The sequence below is a fragment of the Calonectris borealis genome, chromosome 3 (genome assembly GCF_964195595.1).
Source record: "Calonectris borealis chromosome 3, bCalBor7.hap1.2, whole genome shotgun sequence".
Taxonomy (NCBI): domain Eukaryota; kingdom Metazoa; phylum Chordata; class Aves; order Procellariiformes; family Procellariidae; genus Calonectris; species Calonectris borealis.
The window spans coordinates 5,915,323-5,929,196 of NC_134314.1; the positions used below are offsets into that span (position 1 = coordinate 5,915,323).

A 13,874-nucleotide genomic window follows, 5' to 3' on the forward strand; every position below is an offset into this window, starting at 1 on the left:
TGACAGCTTTGGAGCTAGACAGGTATTCAAACACTCTGCCTTAGCAAATATTTTTAATGGCAAATTCAGAAGGACTGGTAAATTGCAAAAGACACTTTTCTTTCTTGAAATGCATACAATTAACCCATCGTTAATTGTAGCAGATATGTATTTGTAGCATGTAACGCAGCAGATACAAGGTTATTATATTTGAAAGGTACCTGCAGGAGGTTTCTTCAGTGTTTTCTCCAGTTCAGTTTGTTTAGACAACGCTTAAGCAAGTTCGCCGTTTCCCCTCTCTGTAGTCAAGAGTTTTTGTCCTGAAGTTTCTGCCTATCTCAATAATGAAACAAAACTAATGAAACAGAGTTCCGTGCCTTCGTGCCTTTCTTAAAGCTCAGTTGTACCCTGCTTTGGCTTTTTACCTGCCCTGAGCTGCCAAGAAATCCTGCTGTGAGCCAGGGCGAGACCCTTGTGGTTCAGAAGGTACTCAAGGCCCTCCGGTGCTTCTTGAGCTCAAAAGCAGTGCTGGAGAAGGCTTGAGGTCAGGCGCTGCTGAGGGTCCTAAACGAGCCCTGCTGTAATCGGGACTCTAGCGACCAGAGGACAGAAAGTGCAAAGGTGATGTTAAGCTATAGAGACTCCCTCATCTTGTCTTTATCCTAGGTAACTACCACTAGAGCTTTGGGCCTTTATTTTGCAGACGCAGAATATTGACAGAGGTGGGACTGTGGCACCACTCCTGCCTCCTTTTCCAGAAGTATTTCAATGCCATGGGACAGTAACTTACCACTGGCAGATGCTTAAGATGTTGCCTGAGGTTGTTAGTCCTGGGTATCATTCACAGCCTCAGTGCCCACTCTAAGGCAGCCAGTCTTAGATCTGCTGAAATCGCCCCTAAAACTTCACACTGGATGCTCTGTGCATGTGTCTGTTGGATCCAGAGGGATGTGCCTGGAGCAGCAGAGCCTGGCTAGGACATCGCAAGATCAAGGAATTCAAGTGTGGTGGCTCAAACTGGAGTGCTTAGGAAATTTGTTCAACCAAATTTGGATGCTGGTAGATGTCAATGCTTCCAACAGCAGGTGGTGGTGGAGCTTGAGCTTTCTAGATCTCTTTCTTGGGCTTAGGTCCAGTTTATGTCCCAAACAATGCTCCCTGAATCTCTCTCTAAAACGCTTTGTAATTGAATACAGATGTTTGATGGACACAAGAGCGACCAGCACACCTTGACACCAAATTTTCATTTTGAACTTCTGAAGCCAGCCACTAATTTGATCTTTGTTTCCAAGAACGATAGTAAGTATAACCACAAACAGTGCAAACTAGTTAACAGTTTACTGCAGTGGGTTAACCGTAACCTGACTGAGTGACAGAGGTGGGATGGGGGTTGTGTTGTGTGTGTTAACAATTATTTTAAGAATTACTTAACATTCTCCCTGAGAAATTCCTTCATTTCCATGTAGCATGCCAAGATATATCTGCAAGTCTTTAAAGACTTTCAGCTGATGATTTTCCTCCCTTCCTGGAATCAGACTTGGCATTTACATATTGGATCAATCCCGTAGCTGGAGCCTGCTTCAAAGTCAGTGGAGTTGATAAGACTGTCATTTACTTCAATTGAGTTGGATTCAGGTACCTGGGAAAGCTAATAGGACAGCAGTGTTAAATTATAACAGCTGAGTGTCTCATCCATACCCGGCAGATAACAAAAATCAAGCACGAGCTAGAGTTTAAGGGGGAGACTTTCCTAAGGCGCAGGAGGTTCCCTGTGAGAAGTCCAACAGAGCTGGAGCCAGCTCTTCAAAACATGGCAAATCTCCAGAGAAATAAGCGCTATTTTAACATTGTAATTAGTCACTCTGGCCAGCAATGGCCAAGATACGCTGTAGTTCTCTGGCTTTCTTAAGCAGAGACTTACAGTGCCAACAGAAGGAGCATCTTGTCTTTGCCCGTTGTTGCTTGTTCTGCTTTTGCACCTTTATTTGCTGGTGCAAGCACTGGGGCAGCCACATTTGGTTTAAAATGTGTTAATCCAGCTTGGTTGTCCGATCCCCTGTACAGGCATGAGTTGGGCCAACTTTTGAGGTAGGAAGTACAAGCGAAGGTGGAAGTGGGGCAGAATTGTCTCTATCAGAGTCTGTCCCACTCCATTGTCTGCTTAAAGTGACTGTGAGACATGGTCTGCAGTGCTCCAAGGCAAGTAGCTGACATGAGGCAACCACCCACAATTAGGCACTGTAACCGACTCAATTGGATCTGAGGCCCTGATGATAAATGCTGGAGATTCATTGCTTTCTGCAAACATGGCCTGAACATAGATTTCTGAATAAAATGCATCAAAACCCATGAACTTTTCAGAAACCATCTGAACTTTTTGTTTTGGCTGCAAACTAACTAGCAGTATCTTAAACTAGTGTGTGAACTTTGGCTTGCCTTCGATATCCCAGGACACTGATGTTGCTGGAGAAGATGACATTATTGTGGTCTGGACTTAATCTGCCTCACATTCATCTCAGGAATCCAGCTTGCAGTTATCTTCCATACTGTGGGTTCAAAGCAACACCTGTCTTCCAAGCAGGATTTAAAAGTGAAGTATCAAATAGCATTTCCCCCGTTCTCTTAGTTGAGTGAAATGCATGTTGAAAAATAGCCAGATACTCATCTAAAAGCAGTGTCCTTTATAACTGATTCCAGACTTGTACTTTCTGCCTTTCTAGGACTCCAGCTTCTACCTTTGCTTACGAACAACAGAATACCTGGTTCTGCTGGTCTTGAAGACTTGGACTCCTGTTATCTCACATGGGCGCAAGGTCAGACCCCGATTCAGAAAAGGACTTAAAAGACGTGCTTAACATATACGTAAGCCAATCCATCCCTGCATCTCCACTAACTGTCCCACCGCTTTAAAAGTTCAACATGGTCTCTAAGTGCTTTGTTGAATCAAGGCCTGAATGACTTTGAAGCAAAGGGAGTAGCAGTGGATAAAAAAGAGGAGCTTCACTTTTTGGTTACATGCGGGCACTGCCGCTAGGTAAGTCTCTCCCCTAGCTAGCCTATGGCTCATTGATTTTTTTGATGTATTTAAATGAGGTGGCTTTAACCAATTCCTGCTGCCTCAGGCAGAACTGTGATCCACACAGTAGGTGAAAAGGTAAAGAAGTGGGTACAAGCAGTGTTTTACAGCATCACTTCTGCTGCCGGTATAGTGGGTTTGATTGTTTGCCAGTTGTTGGGGGGTGTTTTCTGGGTTTTCTTTATAATTTATTAAGAGATGCCTTGGTGTCAGGATTAGAAAAATCTCACTTTCAAGTCAAAGTCAAAGGTTTTTCACGTATCAGATTAGCCAGGGTCTGCCTCATTAGATCACTTTCAGGTTTCCAAGTTATAAAAGTGGTTCTGATGTGTTTGGATTCCTTAAAGATTCCTCAAAGGAAATGCAAGTACCTCTTTTAAGATCATTTATGTATATCGAAAGCATTTACGAATTGTGACGCAAAGAACAGACTATTTTATTATTTATTCAGTTCATATGTCAGATCGTTTGCCAACAGGTAAATGCCTCATAGGATCAGACAAACGTGTGTATTAGGTTCCCCGCTTCTCCTCCCACTCCCTCCCCTCTCCCAAAAAAGAAATGTTGGGTCTATTTTGTATAATTATCATGCCAGTAGCATTTTAAAGCGTGTTATGCAGCTTAGGTGAGATTGTGGCCCCAGTGAAACCAATGGGAGATTTGGCTTCAACTTCAATGAAGCTGAGATTTCCTTTCCTCTCCTCTCCTGTCTGTATTTGATGAGCCTTTCTGTCAGGAGAAGAAAGAGATCTGCTTTTGAAAAATAGTCATAGATGCTTAATAAAGCTGAACAAGCCAGCCAGGATTATGTTTTTAGCTCTATGGCCAGCAAAATCTATTCCAGAACTAATTCTGATTAAAAGGACTGAATCCACTGGTTGAAACTCAGACACAAAGGCACCCCTGGAGTAATTCAACTGTATGATTTTTTTTTTTTTTTAAACTAATTATTGCACTGATCTTTATAATATCTGGCCCTTGTGTAAAGCATTGATTTCAAAGCTGTCTTTCTCTTATCTATTAATGTTCATGAATTATCTTAGGGCTTGGGCAGGACCATCACTGTGGCTGGACCTTAAACAAAGAGTGAGTTTACTGGCTACATTAATTAATCTGCATGGCAGACCATAAAATGACTATAAATAGAAGTTAAATTATTCCATAGATTGTGTCTCCCCACTTTTCTTTCTTAATTCAAACAACCAAATCAATCTCTAGCACGGAACAGGCTTGCCCCTGCTTGGTCTGTGTTCCTACCAAAGCACTTTCAAGGGTTTGGGAAGGGGTAGGGTCTTTCATTAGACCATACAGGTGAAGAACACAGATATTCATGAAGTCCTGAACTCTGAAACTAGAATCTCACCTCCCTTTTCCAGCTGGTTTATGCAAAGATATTCTCCCTTCAGACCATGCAGTTTCTATGTCCTTAGCTCATCCTGGCTATAACAGTGATTTCAAAGATTTTCATTCCCTTTTTTCCTGTGAAAAGGGACAATGCTGGTTGTCTTGCTTTAAGTTTAGAGGAAAACAAGACAAAACCTAGAAGCAGTAAGTCCTTTGGCAAAAGAGGAGAGAGTTCCTTAAATACTAATGTCCCCCAGCTCTCAGAGATCGATGGGTCCCATGTGCTTCAGAAATCACTCTGTTGACCTGGTGTGAGGGAGCTCTGAGCACAGAACCTACTCAGCCATGATCAACCTGCTTATTTTTCATCAGTGTTGATAAGCTAACCATGGCTCAAATACCCTGACTGCACCATTGCCTGGTGACTTGGGAAATGGGAGAGGTCTGTGGGCTAAACCCCAAAGGGATTGCTTTGTGGTGCATCTTCACGTGTCTAAACCCAGCCTTGTTTTTTCTTCTTGTTTGTTCTTTCTGTGTTACAGAAACCTGCCTCGTTACCATGTAATAGCTCCATGGTTTTTCTTTTGGCCATGTGCATCTCTGACCACCATCCTAACAGGACTCACACGTGCACCGCTTGCAGCCTTGGCCAAGCTGAGTCCTGCAGGGTGACCAACCTGCATAGCAGTTAATGGCGAAGGGACCCAGGTTGCTGGGAGAGCAGAAGGAAAGCCTCACCATCCCTGGCTGTGTCAGGGCTGAAGCACTCCCTTAGGGAGCCAGAGCAAAAATCTTGAAGATGTAACCTGGAGCAGAGCACAAAGCCTGCTTTTCTCCAGGCCAGGAAAGCCCCAGCCCTGCACCTCTCAGAGCCTTTCTCCTCACCCCATGTATTAAATGGACGGTCATTGCTTTAGAGGGCCCCGACCAGTTTCTCTCCTTGTGCTAGCAGATGTTTAGTCACGCAAGTGTGTCATTTCTGTATGACAAAGCGCCTTTCCAGAGAAGATGCCAAAGCTTCAGCACTGTCAGGGATTTGAAGGTCTGGACCTTTGGTGACACTTTTGCCAGTCCCAGAGATCGACTATCCGGCATCACTGCGTTGCCTGGAAAGTGTCCAAATTCCCGTGAAGGCAGAATTTTTTGGCTCTGGCCTCCTGCCTGGTCTCTCGATAGGAAGGTGGGTGTAGCTGGCCATCCTCTACCTCACCAAAGGATTGTGCAGAAAGGAAAGGAGGCTCAAGAATTGTATTTTTTGTATTTCATGCTTGCTATAGCAAAACATAGCAAAATCCTGTGGATTTTATTCTGTCATCCTTAATAATGGCAATGCTACCAAAATCCAGGCAAAAAAAAAGGACCTTGAACCTGCTATTAACATAAAATATCCCACCTAATTCTGAATCACATTAAACTGGGGGTGAACTTAATCGTGGGGGCAAGGATAGAGTAGCGAATCCAATTTCCCGGCAGGTCCTATAATGTATTGTTAGCAGCAAAACAGCCCTTCCAGCACTGTATTTAACTTCCTTTTATTGCAAATGCCTTTTGGTTAACAGCAAGGATCTGTTTTAATTTTACAGTTACCCAGTGACCACAGGACGCAGATTGTGCATCACCAGAGAATGCACAAACGTCTGTCTGCCTTCCCTTGTTCCAGCAGTAATGAGTGATCGCAGGAGCACCGCCAAGCCGATGCGGCCACGCAAGGGGCGGTTGTGACAGTAATTGAAGAAACTGCTGAATCAGCCAGAAGAACAAGGGTTCACAGCGAAAACTTGAGCCAGGCAGACACATGTCTTGGAAACGCCAAGCAAAAGATAACCACAAATAATGATGAAGACTTGGCCAGGAAAGGTCAAGAGATGCCAGCTGGTTGGGCGGCACCTACCTACCTACTAGGAAATCGTCTTCAGCAGGGCAGCGGGTTGCCAACCCTTTGGTGTTGTAAGGGACAGATTTTTCTAAAGGATTTCCTTGCCTTTGGATGCAGAGATACTGAGGGGTACCTCCAAAAGTCTTGAAGCATCAGAATTAATGCAGTCATAGCTGCTTATGCTGTGCTGAACTCCAAACTGGGGCCTGAGTTGTACTGTACCTGGCCTTTCTGGGGACACTTTGGCTTGTGCAAATCATGGTGGTGTTTAGACTAGAAAGAAGCCTCCAGCCTAAGCCAGTTCTGGGCATGTTTGTGACAAAGAAATGAGGGGGCCTAAGGACTGCAGAGAGTTTTTTTGGGCCAAACTAGCTAAATTCTCTGCAAGTCCCACTTGCAAGCACTTAGGTCTTCCTGTTGATCTCACCCAATGTACTTGGGCTATTTCTGGGGTCTTCAGGAACATGAATCCAGCACCTCTGTCCCATTGGTTTCAAGGAGAAGCAGAACCTGACCTGTCTGGACACTGCTGAGAAGAGCCCTTGGCACAAAAGGAAAGTTGCCTTAGGAAACTGGCTGAAATGGTTCACAGGAATTTTAACCTTTCAGACACCGAAATTTGATCTGCAGTGGCCTGAGGATCCAAGGTCGTATGACCAAAGCCAGGGAGGGTGCTTTAAGGAGGTTTGAACAGCTTCCTTCGGAGTTTGATGGTATTTGACGTCCAGCCAGAGTCAGTAACAGGTTGAGAAGGTAACCAAATGGGGAGAAAGCTCATGCCACAGACAGAGCTGCTGACTGCATGGGCAATTTACCAAATTCGCTGCAAGAAGCGGAGATCCCCCAAGCAGCCATTAGACCCTGCTTGCATTAATGACGTGGATGACACCAGATTGCTACAACCCACCTTCCTGAAATCTTTAGCTCTTGTAGCCCTGCACATCGATTTAGCTTGTCAGCAGGGTCCTGTGCCTGTTGCTGGCAGTGTCCAAAGGCAACCTCCAAACCCAGGCTGGGGCAACCGCCTCTGAAGACCGTCAGCAGTAAAGATCAGCCTTTCCCCACCCGTCCCCTTGGTTTAGGGAGCAGAAGCCCGAGAACAGCTGCAAGGCGGCTGAGAGCCTGTCACAGCCCACAGCTGGAAGCAGTTTTCTTGCAGAGGCTGAGCACAGCTTCCAAGCCCCGGGGTGGAAGGAGGATACTGCAGGGAAGCGGGGCAAAGCAGAGGAAGGGAGGGAGGCAAGGAGCTGTAATGAAGTGCACACATGCGTATGTGTGAAGGAATGACCTGACACACAAGACGTGTGCCAGCGAAATTAAAAAAAAAAAAAAAAAAAAAAAAAAAGAAAACTATGTCCTGATGCTTTTCTGCTCATGTCACACGTGCAGGGCTGACCTCAAATGCCTTCTGTCTGGCACCACCACGCTCCCAGAGGCGATGGGACTCAGGTGACGTATTTGGTCTTTGGCCATTTCTGGCTCAAGCTCCTCGACAGAGCACTTGGCCCGATAAAAACCAAGAGGAGGGACAGCCTCAGCTGGAAGAGACTCATCCCCGTAGCTCTGCTGGGGAGCAGTGCCTGGACCAGGAGCTGCCCAATTTTGTGCTGTAGCAACAAGGCACTCAGCTCCTCTTCCCCCCCTCCCCAGACCAGGCAGACAGTAGCACTGCAAGGAAGAGTTTTTGTTTATTGTATCCAGTCACTCTTAAATAAAAAATATCTGAGCAGTCCTAGACCTGCGTGTAGAGTCCAGACCTTGATGCCTGCCCCACTGAGGTTACAGGGTCCTCCTTCCAGTGCATGGCCACCTCTGTGCCTGTCCCTGTCCCTCAGGTGGGGCATGGCCTTGCCCTTATTAAATTCATTCTCCCAGAATGATAACTGTGTTAAGAACTGGCCCTGGCCCCTGCTAACACCTGAAGAAAGCTTGGGAATCGATGGTGCAAAGGGAGCATCCTACCAGGCGCACAATATGGACCCCCAGGTCCAGTGCGCTGGTGACACAGGGCCCAGTGCTGCGTCTGGAACTGCTTAATGGAAAGTAGGCAAGGCAGAGCTGCTCTCTCTCACCCCAAAAAGCGACAAGGTGATGGGAGCCTTTTTTGTGGCTGAGCGTCCTACCCCATGGGTTGCAGAGACACATTACACATCCACTGCCATCACTTCCAGCATGTGCAGACCCAAACCCATCCTCCCTGGGCTGGCTCGTGCCTCCCCCATGAGGGAAGAGCCATAAATGGTCCTTGACCATCTCAGCAGATGCTGGCACAGCCACAGCCTAGTGCTATCAGGTAGGGTAGCATGATTAATTCATGATAGACTCATCTCTCTTAAAAGATGGTCTTTTACCATGGCGAAACAGCTTCAACTGTTGAAACAAAGCACTGTGAATTATTTTTCTAACGTGGTTTAAGGTTTTAGATGGTTTCAAGCATGTCTAGCTCACATTTTAAATGTTCCTTTTTTCTGCCAATATTATCAGACCGTTTGCTTGCTCACTTTACCTGAGAGCTGACTGATTTCTTCCCCCCTGCACTCAAATCTTCATTCGTAAAATATTCCAAGATTTGGAGCTGATTAAGCAGGTTCCCTCTTTCCTGCAGGAGGGGAGATGAGGCTCACTTGTGCTACCAGTGCTGGTTTTTGGTGAGCCCGCCATTTGCCAAGGAGCTCCTTGGGGCTAAGCTGCAGGATCACCGTTGCGTCCTCCCTCCTATATCAGCGTATGGAGCCTGTGGCTGGGGGATGCAGACCCGTTAGCTGGTATTTCTGTGGTATTTCGGTGGGCAGCATCATTGCTGGATTTGAAGCTCTAAGACTGCATGAAAGATGGTGACAACACTCCCTGGGAGACTACAGTGACCTCTTGCCCATGCAAAGATATTAATCTATAGCCATGAAAATGCTTCAGAGGTGAAGTCCATCTCCTTGTCCATGCTAGTAATAATACAAGAGTGGGAAACCTCAGAACCACTAAGGTTGTACCAGCAAATGGGCAAGAATACTCTTATTCACGTCCCGTACGTGGGAGGACATGTCCTACATGGTGGGATGAAACCCAACCCTCTAAAGCTCACTCTAAGACTGGAGGTCCTCTCCACATAGCACCTAAGCACGTGGTGGAGGCCCAATGACAACATGCTAATAAATGCCAAGCACATGCCGAAGGACTCTGCTTGAGCAAAACTACTGGTTTTCCCTTAATTTCTGAGCCCTGACGTATTTTAAGGTTATGTCTGTGCCCTGCAGCCGTATCTACTGATGTACACAAACCCTTCCCAGCCCCATCCAGCAACACTCCATTTCCACAGCCTGCAGCAGGACACCCTCCTCCCGAACCACGTCTGCATGTCGTTAGAGGCAATGCCAGACACCGACTTCCCTAGCTGTGTAAACACTGCAGAGGTACTAAAGATAGCATCAGATCATTTCTCAAAATCACATCTTTTCTTCTACGCTGGGGCTAGAAAATGGCAAACAGGATGCAGGATTTGGCTCCACAATATTCACTGTTGTCATGACTCATGAGTTATTTTTATCTTTTTTGTAACAGAACAAATGGCCGCGGTAATTAATCTCCGTCTGTTTTGACAATGGCCTGGCCAAAACACATTATGTTCTTGCATACAGTGAAAGTAAGGGAAGAAGCACAACATCATGTATGCGAGTCAGTATTTAAAATCTTTTCTTTATGTTTGCTTTTTTACTTGTCTTTAAAATATGCTTATGTACCATACTTAACGTATTAAAAAAAGTCAAAAGGAGCAACAAGTGCTATTACACAGGTTAGCTGCACAGATATAAATCTCTGTTTTGAAGCTCAACCACATGTGAAACGAGCTAATCAAATCATGGCAAAGGCAAAATTAATTTGAGTCTTTTCAAGAGGATCCAATGAGGAAGCACCCAATCCCAGGGGAAGATTTAACTCTGCCAAGCTCCTTGCAACTTTATTGGCTAATCATTATTTCTACAGAAAAAAATGTTGCAACCAAACACTCCCCCAACTGTACTTTTGTTTTCTCCAGAGCTGGTTGAGCAATGAAAAGATTTATTAGTGGAGAATATATTAATGAGGAATTTGAGGAGAAAACCAAAAAGTCAGCGAGCGGAATTTCCACGAAATATCTCCGGGGTGTGAGTTTGCCTTGCACGTAGCTTGCAGATGCCCAGCACTCCCTATGGGGTACCGGTCATACCCAAAATTCTGGAAACAAGTATTTTTGCCACCCAGCACGCCTAAAGGGGAATACCAATTTACAGTAGTAGTCCAGATCTACTGATACCAACTCATCCGTGAGCTCAGAGGAGCAAGTACTTCATCTGAGTTCAGGCAACCCCTAATTATTGGCTTAGCAAAATAATCCCGCCAGGACTGCTCATCCCACAAGCATAAATTATGGTTTCTTGTCCCTTCCTATGAAGCAGCATCTTCTCATGGTCTAAAGGATATGAGCTAGACAAGCCCAACTAGTAAACTTGCCGTTGTATGACAGTCTCGTGGGACTTATACAAGCACATCCTAAAATAAGAAACATCCATTTTTGATACCCACTACTAACATACTATCTGAACTATCCCATCACCTTTAATAGAGTTTTCCTTGCAATGACCCATGAGATGATAAGACAATAATTAGACTTGTCCTGAATCGCACACAGTCTGTTGCACAACAGGACATCAGTGTAACACCATAATTTTTAAGATCTCAGAAAACATCCTCCAAGTCTGTTGTAGCAGGAAGCACGATGCTTTTGCTTCCTTCAGACTTTGTAAAAGTGAAAGGAAAAACTAGTTTATCGCATTGTCTAGGCCTTTCATTTTTGTTTATCAAAACAAAGAATTTGTTTTGGAGTTGTCTTTTTTCTCCACCTATGGGAAAAGTTTGCAGGCTACATATTCCTAGTTCTTCCAGCTCTGGGATATCTGTATTTCTGTTGAAGACAAACAGTGACAAATTTCTCTTATTTCCAATTTACAGAGAATTTGGACTGAGGTATTTCCTGGAGTTTCATGGAACTGATGTGTTTGATAGAATTCAGAAGATATTTTTAAACCGTTAAAGGAAAATACACAAGTATTTCCTGAATTTGTTTCTTCTTATCCCATAGTTTACATGAACTGTTCAGCAAAGGGAAGCAAAAGCTGAGTTTCAACAAAACTCAGACCAATACAGAGCTTCTGGTGGAAACCATGTTGGGATTAAATGATTTCCTTTGGTTTCCATCCAAAACCAAGCTGAACGTGGATTTCTGGGTTGAGTTTCACTTTGAATTTTTGGTTTTATTTAGTTATGAAGAATTAAGTGAAACTTGGGAGGTTCAAACCCTCATTGAATGATCCTGAAAAACGATCTGCAAACCCCCTTGCTATGGAGTCCTATTTCATACCTTTGATCTCTGTGGATGCTTGGAGCAGCGCTCGCGTCTCTTCCAACCTATAAAAAACAGGCCAGTGAAGCCACTACATTTTTATGTAGAGACTTGGATATCCAAGAGACAACATCCAATCCCAGTCACCATCCTGAGGCCAGCTGGAAAGTAGGAGATCCCAGAATTCACCCTTCTCCCGGACAAGGTCCATCAAAGCCAGCAGGTACCACCCCTAGCACTCCATGAGCCTACTGGGAAATGCAGAAAGAGGCAGACAACCAAGGGTCCTACAAACTTCTTCCTCTAGGAAGAGGAAAGCATTTACCTTCCTCAGCTCCCAGCTTGTGCTGAAATCACAGGCAATGCTCTTTGGGCTTCCCATCATGGCCAGTATGATCCATGAGATCCCAATTACATGGCGTGGCTGAGTAGCCCACCCCAGCTGATGGGAGCAACAGGGCAATCATTGAGCTGCCTGGCCTTCCAAGTGCTAGGCATTTTGCTTTTGCTTATCTGCCCATCTACAAGCCTGGGGTGTAATCCCACGCTGTGCCAGCTTTGGTAGGAGAGATGGTGCAAGAACTTCCTGCCTCACCGTCTTGGATCTTCATATTTGCTTTTTAACTGGGGTCATTTCCATGATCCAACTTTAGGCCTGACCCACACAAGGTGATATGATGAAATTGGGGAGGCGTTAAATGCATCACAGGTTGAGTAGCTTTTGGAGGAGGAGAAGCCTTTGAAGTTACTGTCTCCCCCAAAATATCCTCAGGTACTCCTGTTGGACCCTTCTTGTGGATGTGTGACACATGTCTCCCAGCTAAGTCATCTTTATGGAGCACGTATTTCCTGCTCCCTTGTGTTTTTATTTTCTTCTGCCTCTTCAAATGCTTCCTGCCTTTGGCTGTCTGTGACTGCATTCCCTGGAGCCTTAACAGTCTTGGAATCCCTCCACTTTTATAACTTGATTTTACTATTTAGAAGAAAGTTTGATTCCCTCCCAAAAAAAAGAGAGGGAAGAAAGGAGGGGGAAAAAATCCTATTCACCCACCAACAAAGAAGCAAGACACAAAAAGACAAGATTATTCTCATTCAGCTATTCATAGCATTGGAGTGCATTTCATTTCAGTGTCTGCACAGGCCTTTGTAGCAACCATCTGATTGAACATTACTTATACTGCATATTATATGCACTAATGAGAAAATGATTCTAAATTGCCCCTAGGGATGGTTATGATTAAACTATTTGCCTTCGCTTCCTCTACTAAATTAAAGCAACCAAAAGAAAGAGAGAGGGAAAAAAAAAAAAAAAAGACTCAATCTGGAAAGCAGTCAGAATAACGGTTTGGTAAAGTTTCTGAATTCCTAGGAACATTTTTACTCCTAAACCTGGTGAGCGGCTCTATATTTCATGCTGCAATTTGAAGTTAAAGCTGTGACAAACATGTGACATGGAGAAGCATTTTGGAGGGCTGCGTTGGGCATGATTTTCTATGTTGTCAATCAGTCCGAAGCCCTGATCAGCTTTAATTGCCCACGACTGAAGCCGCTAAAGCCTCTCTGCCACCGAGGAGCTCCTCCAAGGCGTCAGACGTCTGTCTCTTAAAAGGAGCATTTCAGAGGCTCGCATACACGGAGCCTCATTCAGACATTTTATTTAAACTCTTAAATCTTTTGAGCTTTGGATGAATAAACAAGTCCCTGAAATGCAATCCATTCTTGCTGGTCAGAGCTTGCAAGTGTTTTTCACGGAGAAGAAACAAAATGTCATTTGTGTTTCCTTTGGCCTTTTTAAACTCAGCGGGATTTGGGGAGCGGGGAGCAGCGTGAATTCAACGTGCGTGTGCCTGTGTGTGCTCACGCGCTGGGACGTTGGTGGGAGGTTTATACGTGATTGTCCATGGCTCTTGAATTACCTAATGGATTAATTAAATGTGTGAGGACTCCATGGGGCAAATTGCCAGGTCACACAGCTTCGGAAGCATTAGTTAAAATGTCTGAACGGATGGTTCCCAAACTGCAGCCCACGTCTCCCTGGTGGTCCCCAAGTCTCTGCAAGGTGGCCCTCATCATCTTCACACTCTCCAACCTGGACACTGTCTCACTCCCATCACCCAACCCAACACCTTGGGGTCAATTGCTGCAGCTGGTTTATGGACTCCTCCCGTGGTCTCAGTGACAGGGAACCACCCTGAGATGACCAGTCTGCCAACACACCAAAGCAC

At 45.0% G+C, this 13,874-nt stretch overlaps 1 long non-coding RNA gene across 1 annotated transcript; it reads left to right on the plus strand.

The window, feature by feature from the left end:
• The first annotated feature begins 28 nt into the window (after positions 1-28).
• On the plus strand, positions 29-8,807 carry LOC142080066 (uncharacterized). Its single transcript, XR_012672855.1, has 4 exons — positions 29-1,278; positions 1,446-2,569; positions 2,700-3,013; positions 5,983-8,807. It is a non-coding gene; the product is annotated as an uncharacterized LOC142080066 (long non-coding RNA).
• Positions 8,808-13,874: the final 5,067 nt, after the last annotated feature.